The 8,337-nt window shown below is 38.5% G+C and overlaps 1 pseudogene; it reads left to right on the top strand.

Annotated features, from left to right (window-relative positions):
- Positions 1–4,240: 4,240 nt before the first annotated feature.
- LOC143855681 (protein SMALL AUXIN UP-REGULATED RNA 51 pseudogene) lies at positions 4,241–4,714 on the top strand (annotated as a pseudogene).
- The last annotated feature ends 3,623 nt before the right edge of the window (positions 4,715–8,337 follow it).

Here is an 8,337-nt window from a genome sequence, read left to right as displayed (position 1 = left end):
ACCGAAACCGAAATTTCAGCGAAATCAATCGAAATAAAATAAAGCAATATTTAGCCGGTACCAAATTTCAACTGAAATTTCGGCTGAAATATTAAATGATCAATAAAAAAAACTAATTTTTTTTAGATATTCCTTAAATTTCGGAGGAAACAAAATTTTCGAAATTTTGTAACCTTTCGACTTTACCCAATTTCGGATTTCGGTCGAAATTTAAAACCTTGGTCTTATCAACTGATCAAGTAGCATGGAGCCACTCCTTTTGGATTGATGAAGCTTGACTCAGAGCTAGAACCTAATTCATTTATTTTCTAAATGCTTTGAATGAATGTAACATGTTAAGTTACCAACTTCTCCAAAAGCTTAAGCTGTTGGAGAAGGGCAGTATCTAATCTTTTATACTTTTAACACTTCCTCTCACGTGTGGCCCACTTGGCAAACATGTGGTCCCACCTTGGGCCGACCATGCATGTGGATTTTTTTTTTTTTTTGACATCTAGAAGGCTTGAACTCGAGTCCTTTGGCTCTGATACCATGTTAAACAATTAACTAGTTACTCCAAAAGCTATTAATTACTCAAAAAGCTTAAGCTGGAGAAGGGCAATATTTAATCTTTTATACTTTTAACACAACACATTATGTTGTGAACTATTTTTGTACTAGAAAAACAAACAATCTTTAGATATGAGTAAATTACTACCGGTATTAACGTTTCACCCTTCAAACCCATTCTGCTACAATAGTAGTTATGGAAATGATACTTAAGGGATGCCAGTAATACACTATACAACTTATGAGCAATCTTAATTGGCTTAATAATAAAAATTTAATATGGATTACTTAACCTAGGTCTAGCGCAAGCTGTCTAACCAAAGAGGAGGCTCTATACAGGCTGAGACGAAACTCAAAGGGCATTACCAAATGGATGACACTCATAACCATAGGGGTTAGTGCACACTTAGATGATTCTCTCTACTATCATGCTATGTTTTCTATACATTGGGAAAAAGCAAGGTCAATAACAAACACCAACCAAAGTTGACATTTCAAAGATATATTTAGGGTGATATGAAGTATGCTTTAAAGATATATTTAGGGGAGTGATTAATCGACCCCCATATATCTTAAATCGGCCCCCTTTGTGTCTTTCTGTCTCCTCTTTCTCTCTGTAACCCAGAGGAGAGAGAAAGACACATAGGGGTGGATTTAAGATATTTGGGGGTCGATTTGTCACTACCCTATATTTAGGGTGATATTAATTATGCGACAATATGAAAAACTCTGACCCGAACCGAACCGAGAAACTATCTTGGGTATGACTAGGTTTATGAATTGTGGGTTTTCCTACAAAAAAAATAAAAATAAAAAATAAAAACCCCAACCTGGCATGGCCCAAGATAGTTTCCCGGGTTAGGTAGGGTTTTGGAAAACTCGATCCGAGTTGCGCAACCCTAGCTCCCACATTGTTATTGGATCAGTGATCATAATATGAATGCTCCCTCCCCACCCCACAAAACTGGTCCCCTATTGGTGGAAATACTGATGTTGGGCTGTTTGGCTTGAAGATAAGAAAGCAAGAATAACACCTCTTTTGGGATTCCACATATCCATTGTTTGGTTTGGCTATGGAAAGCGAACTGAGAAGCCCTTGAAACCCTTTTCTCACTTATTTTGGAGTTGCACAAACCCTAATCTCCCGGGTGAGTTAAACCAGAGTTACATAGGATTCCTATTCATGCTTTCCTCTTGGCACATCAAGCAGCCCAAGATATAGTGCTAACATTAAGGTCCACCTTACTTTACAAGAAATTAAGGACAACCTAACCTTCCTTAATTTCACTTAGCTGCACAAAAGAATTATAGCATTTTAATTAGCTTTGTTGTTACAATCATAATTACGAAGTTCTTCGATTAATTGAAAAATACCCATGTTTTAATCTTCAAAAAATCCGTAATAATTTAAAAAATTCTCCCATTTTTTTAAATTTCACTTGGAGCTCTTATAATAATGATTCATAAATTTATATTCTCTTATATCCTATTGCTCATACTAGGAACCAACATTGTCCTTCATTAGTGATTTAGACTCTCTTAGTTCTACTACTTAATATAAAACAAGAGATTACCCTTTTAGAAAACTTGGTTCAAAGTAGGGATGGGCATGGTTCGGGTTGATACGGTTCTGAGGTATCCCTAGAACCGAACCAATCCTTATCGAACCGAAACAGAACGGATCTTGATCGGGTTGGTTCAGTTCGGTTCTAGGTTTACCCAACCATGGACAGAGAGATCAGAGATGTGGAGATCGAGTGGAGAAGGAGAGGAAATACGACTGGGTTTTCTAGCAGATATAGGGCTTTTCTTTTAAAGATAAAAGGTAGGGAAATGATATTAGCACACCCATGTTTTGTTATCTACACTCCTACTTCTTGTCTTTTAGTATTAACGAGCTGCCAAACGGTTCGGTTCAATTCGGTTATGGGTACCAGGACCTCAAACCCAGAACCGAACCGAAAACCAATGGTTCCCAAATTTGAGACCCAGAACTGAACCACCAATTTCCATAATCGAACCAAACCGAAAACCGAACCAGACCGAACCAAAGAGGCCGGTTTGGTTTTTTGGTTTGGACCCACCCCTAGTTCAAAGCACATATACTATACAAAAGTACATATATTTACAACATAGAAGAAGGGAGAGAAAAAGAAAATAGGCATAAAAATTCACAAATTTCAAGCTCACAATCATATTATTCGACTAATATTCTGATAAGAGAAATGAGAAGGGGAGAGGTGGTGATAGCCATATTTTCTAAGGATTAATTTTCTTTAATTTTTTATATAAAGAGCAGCCACTAACTATAGTGTTATCAGAATAAATCGACTCCTAAATATCTTAAATCGACTCCCCATGTGTCTTTCTCTCTCCTCTTGGTTAGAGAGAGAAATTGGAGAGAGAAAGACACATGGGGAGTCGATTTATCACTCCCCTAATGTCATTGCGAGTTTTTGTTTGGTGTAAGCCCTTGTAGAGTTATAGTTATAGTCCCGTATTTTTCAAAAAGTGCTATACGGCCACACTATAGGATGATCGAAACCATCCATGTGATGGGCCACAACTTAATAGGTTGTGCCCAAAAAATCATTTCTATAGGATGATCCCAAACCCTCCAATCTATAGAGGAACTACATATTATGGAAATCTCTATATATCGGAGGGCTAGGATCATTCCATGGAAATGATTTTTGGGGAACTACCTATTTACGTTGTGGCCCATCACATGGACGGTTTGGATCCTTCCTTGATGTGGTCTGTACAGTACGGACTATAAGTGCCTACCATATAAAACCTAATTGCTTTAACTTAATCCAGGGGTATTTTTGTAGAGAAAAGGGTTCATGCACTCGAGCACAAATAGGCTTATCTGCGCTCGAGCACAGAAACAAGGGGGTGGGGCCATTGGGGGGGTGATCCTAACCATTCATTTGGAAGGCCCCATCATGGATGGGGGGCCTACCAAAAATCACCTCCATTGGATCACCAATGGTTGTCCATTTGTGAGGCAAAAAATGAGCAGATTTGGGGACAAACAGTATTTGTCCATTTTTGGCCCCCTAAATGGACACCCTAAGGTAATCCAATGGAGCTGATTTTTAGTGGACACCCTACCCATGAAAGGGCCCATCAAATGAATGCTTTGGATCCAACCCAAAATGTGGCCCCACCCTGTTCTTGTGCTCGAGTGCAGGAACGAAACAACCTCTTTTTTCCTTGACAAGACAGAATTCTGGTGTTCACTTGCTTTCCTGAGAAAGTAACAAGCTTAGGTGGAAAATGTCAAATAAAGACATGGAAATTGCCAAAAATGATGTGGAAATGTCTCTTTTCTCACAAGTGTGAGAAACCAAATCCCACTATTTTGGTCGGATTTGCTTTTCCGAAAAAACTAGTGAAAAAAGGTGGCAAGCAGTTTTTCGGGAAACCTTTTCCTGCACAGTTCCTGCGCACATGAGTAGGCATGGGAAACCTTTTCCTACACAGTTTCCCTGGATTTCTTTTCCTAATGCCAACATTTTCTTTTACTTTTCCGGGAAAACAAGTGAACAGAGCCTAAACAGGGCGTTATTTTCGTAATAGTGTAATACACAGAAATCTTGTCATTTTCTACGCCTTATATTTTCCCTCTCCTTCCCTTGTTTTGTTAATCTCTCTCTCTCTCTCTCTCTCTCTCTCAAGCTTTTTCATGGCGAGCACCATTAATAAGAAGGTCGAAGAGATACGCCAAATCGTCAAACTCAAGAAAATAATGAAGTGATGGAAGGCTACGAGTCACCCTCGCCGATCCAACTCGGACTCGGACTCGGACTCCTACTCACCTAGTCGCATCCCCGCTGGATCTATCCCTGTCTATGTGGGACCAGAGCAATACCGATTCGTGATTCCGACTCGTTACCTCAATTTCCCCATCTTCATCTCTCTTCTAAAAAAAGCTGAAGAAGAATTCGGGTTTCAATCACGAGGCGGACTCGTTATTCCTTGTGAGGTAGGGTTTTTTAAAGCTGTTTTGAAGATTCTTAAAAGAGACGAGCATAGATTTCGTAATAGAAACCTGGATGAGATGTTGAATCTTTTTACCGAGGTGGGTTTGAGTTCTTGTAAGGAGGAGTCGAGCCCTTACCATGGATTCACGCCATTGTTGCAGAAAGCTAGGGTTTGAGGGTTGGGTCTTTTTTTAGGGCTTGTTGGGATTTTTTAGGTTTAATGAAAGAAAAGGGTTTGTAAAGGGTAATGCAGGAGGGGCTGTTGGGGTTTTCTCAGCAATCCATTGACCCAATTTTGAGGGTTTCAAGTTTTCTAAGCCATCCATGGACCTAATTTTGAGGGTTTCAATGAGATGCTAACTTTTTTTTTGTTCTTTCTTCTCTTTCTAGGGTTTTGAGGTCCATTGTTAACATTTTGAAGATGAAGGTTCTATTGTGGTGATCATAATGAAAATTTCTTACTGACTTGATAAATTGATGTTTTTTCATTATATTTTTTTTTTCTATTTTTTTTAGGAAATTTATACCAGCACAACCATGTTTTGATATTTGCACTTACTCATCTTGTCTTTTATTATTTAAATAGCTGTCAATGGTTATTACAGTTCCCACAAAGCCCTCTTAGACCAATTGAAAAAGAAAAGACAAGGTGGGGTTGTGCATTTATTACCATTATAAAAAAATATGAGTTGGGGGTATTAATCACTAACCTATTTTGTCTTTTCTTTTCTTTTTTAAATGGCTTGATAGGGCTTTTTGGGAACTGTAATAACCTTTAACGGCTCTTTAAATAATGAAAGACAAGATTATTTAGTGCAAATATCAAAACATGGTCATGCTGATATCATTTTCGTTAATATATATTATTATTTCCGTTTTACCGTAAGGAGAGGTGTGAATTTGTGTGTGTATTTTATTGCGATTAAATCATGCACCCCTTTATCTCCTCAGAATTATCTTTTGACTAATTTGCCATCAATCTGTAACAACGGTTTCAATCTTAAAACCTAAAAAATTCCTTACTCCAATCCACTATGTTGAAAAAGATGAAAATACCCTAGTTTAAGGTTTCAATCTTCAAACCTAAAGAATTCCTGATTCCAATCCAATCCAAACGTATACAATATGTACGTAGATGAATGGGTTGGATCACTAAACTAGTTGGTTGCCGGAATTTTTTTGGTTCTTTGGATTTTCATGGAACAAAAAACTTCCTGGGAGATTGGTGGGAAAAAAAAGCTTTCCGGTGGAATACTACCGCTAAAATAAATATCCCATGTTTGGTTGACCGGATTATGGTGGGTAAGGAGTTTAAAAAATGGGAAATGATATAATCACCCCCTTTTCTTCCTCGGACCAGGCCCTTGGATTGTGAAAAGAGTAGTCATAAACATGGTTTTAAATTTAAATTTGGGATCGAAATCTGAAATTTCGGGTTTCGGTCAACCCGGAGACTGAAATTATGGATACCCGAAACGTTACATTATTTCGACCAAAATTTCACTTTTTCTGTCCAACAAAAATCTCGATTTTTGTTAATTATTTAATATTTAATTGAAATTTCATATAGAATAAAATACTAATTTATTGGTTTCGTCGGATTTCAACAGAAATTTCGGTTTTAGTGAGGACCGAAATGCATACCGAAACAGAAATTTGAACCTATTGACATAATTAAATACACTGGAGGGGCTGGCCCAGGGAAGAAAAAGGAGGCGAATAAATCGCTTCACCGAATAAATGATGGGCTAGCTTTGCTGCGGAAATGAAAACCTGGTATTTTAGTAATTTAGCTGCCTGTCCTCGATGTTGCCCGACAGTCTGACCGTAAAGTACGGGCAGTGCTTTTTGAGTTTGGGAGTTGCAGCGATTGTACCACGGCACCGTCCTCGCAGAAAGAAGCCGCGTAAATATATAAAAAACCGTCCGAGATATCATCTCTTTCATATGATATTGCCACCCCCTCTCTATCTGGTAACAAATTCTAGGAAAGCAACGCTAGTGATAATTGCACTACCATGTTTTAGACAGGGGTGCAATTCGGGTCGGGTCGGGTGGGGTTGGGTTGGGTCGGGTTGAGGACAATCCTATTCCAAACTGAAATAGCATTCTCTCAACCCTAATAAGACCCAATCCGATTCCCGGGTTCAGGATGGTCAACCCTAACCCAAACTGCCTGAAAATCAGGTCAGTTTGGGTTCAGGTTTGAGGCAGGTTGGATTTGGGTTCATCTAGGGCCAAAACAGAAAAAAAATAGAAGGAAAAATAATAATCCTATGAAAATCATGGAAAATTAGGATGGAGGTCGGGTAAGATTGCCAAGGCCTCAACCCAAACCTAATCCAAAATTAAATTGGGTTGGCTTTTCCCAACCCTAACCCAACCCAACCCAACCCCAATTTGCCAAAGGTTATTACAGTTCGCAAAAGCCCCTCTCAAGCCAATTAAAAAAGATGACAAGCTGGGTTCGTGCATTTATTACCATTATAAAAAATGCGGGTTAGGAGTATTAATCAATAACCCAGCTTGTCTTTTCTCATTTTTAATTGGCTTGTGAGGGCTTTTTGGGAACTGTATTAACCTTTGACAGCTCTTTAAATAATAAAAGACAAGATGAGTTAGTGCAAATATCAAAACATGGTCATCCTAATATCATTTTCATTAATATATTATTATTTCCTTTTTTTACGTGTGGAGAGGAATTGGGGGTGATTTTGTGCGGATAAATAAATAGGCTAAACTCAGATCCAGTGAATCACAAATCACGCGCCCTTCGATCGCGGCAGAATTATCTTTTGACTAATTTGCCATCAATTTTAAATAAAACAGATCTATCAGTGGACAATTAAAATTACAAACACCTCTTCCAGTTCAATTTTTTTTTTTTTTTTAGCATGGTTCAAATCCTCAAAAATTGGACTAGTCTTGAAAGTGGGTAGAGCAGCGTCAATTTGAAGGAGTGAGTGTGTGTGGACATTCAAACCTAAGTGCCCCCTTACTCCCCCGCGCCCCCTCTAGGTCTCTGGTGTATTTATGACCATTCTTGTAACACTACAAGGGGGTGGCCCGAGAAAGAAAAAGGGGTGACATATCATTTCCCAGACTAAGGCCTGTTTGGATACCTCATGTTTTGTATTTGGATTTGGAATTGAGTTTTGAATACAAAATGAATAGATCTGCCTGGTCATGTTAAGGGAGACAAAGAGTCAAAGGGGTACTTCCTACTGGAGGGAAGAGGTTGAGGAGCAAAGTGGGTGATGGAAACTGCTAGATCTGTGGATTTGCAATTACTTATTTTCACAGCATATTTGGAAATCTAATTTTTCTCACTGTCAGTCGCTAATTTGGAAATCAAAGGATTTAATCTAGATCCAAATCACAACACAAAAAGTAGACCTGGCAAACGGGTAACCCGCGCGGGTACGGGTACGACCCGTGCGGGTACGGACCCAATGGGTACGGGTAAAAAATACCCGCGATTCTGCAGGTAGCCATTTCATGTACCCATACCCCACCCAGGCGGGTACGGGTCAACCCGCGGGTCACCCGCAAATCCCGCAAATATATATTGTAATAATCCTCTGATTTGAGCGTATCTGTTTTCCGGTAATTGTCATAACTTTTTATATTTGATTAGTATTTTTTTTTTGTAATTTTATAACTTTATAACCCTTTCTAGGTAATTTTTCATTTAAAACTTTATAAACTTTAGCTATTTTACTTTTTCTGTAATCATTACTTCTTTTTTTTTTTGTTCGTAATCGTTACTTTTTTTTTTGTTCGCTAGCAACATTTGCCA

Source organism: Tasmannia lanceolata, unplaced genomic scaffold (genome assembly GCF_043159265.1).
Source record: "Tasmannia lanceolata isolate RefF3 unplaced genomic scaffold, GAP_Taslan_0.1 ptg000023l, whole genome shotgun sequence".
Classification (NCBI taxonomy): domain Eukaryota; kingdom Viridiplantae; phylum Streptophyta; class Magnoliopsida; order Canellales; family Winteraceae; genus Tasmannia; species Tasmannia lanceolata.
This window is presented reverse-complemented; position numbering and strand designations above follow the sequence as displayed.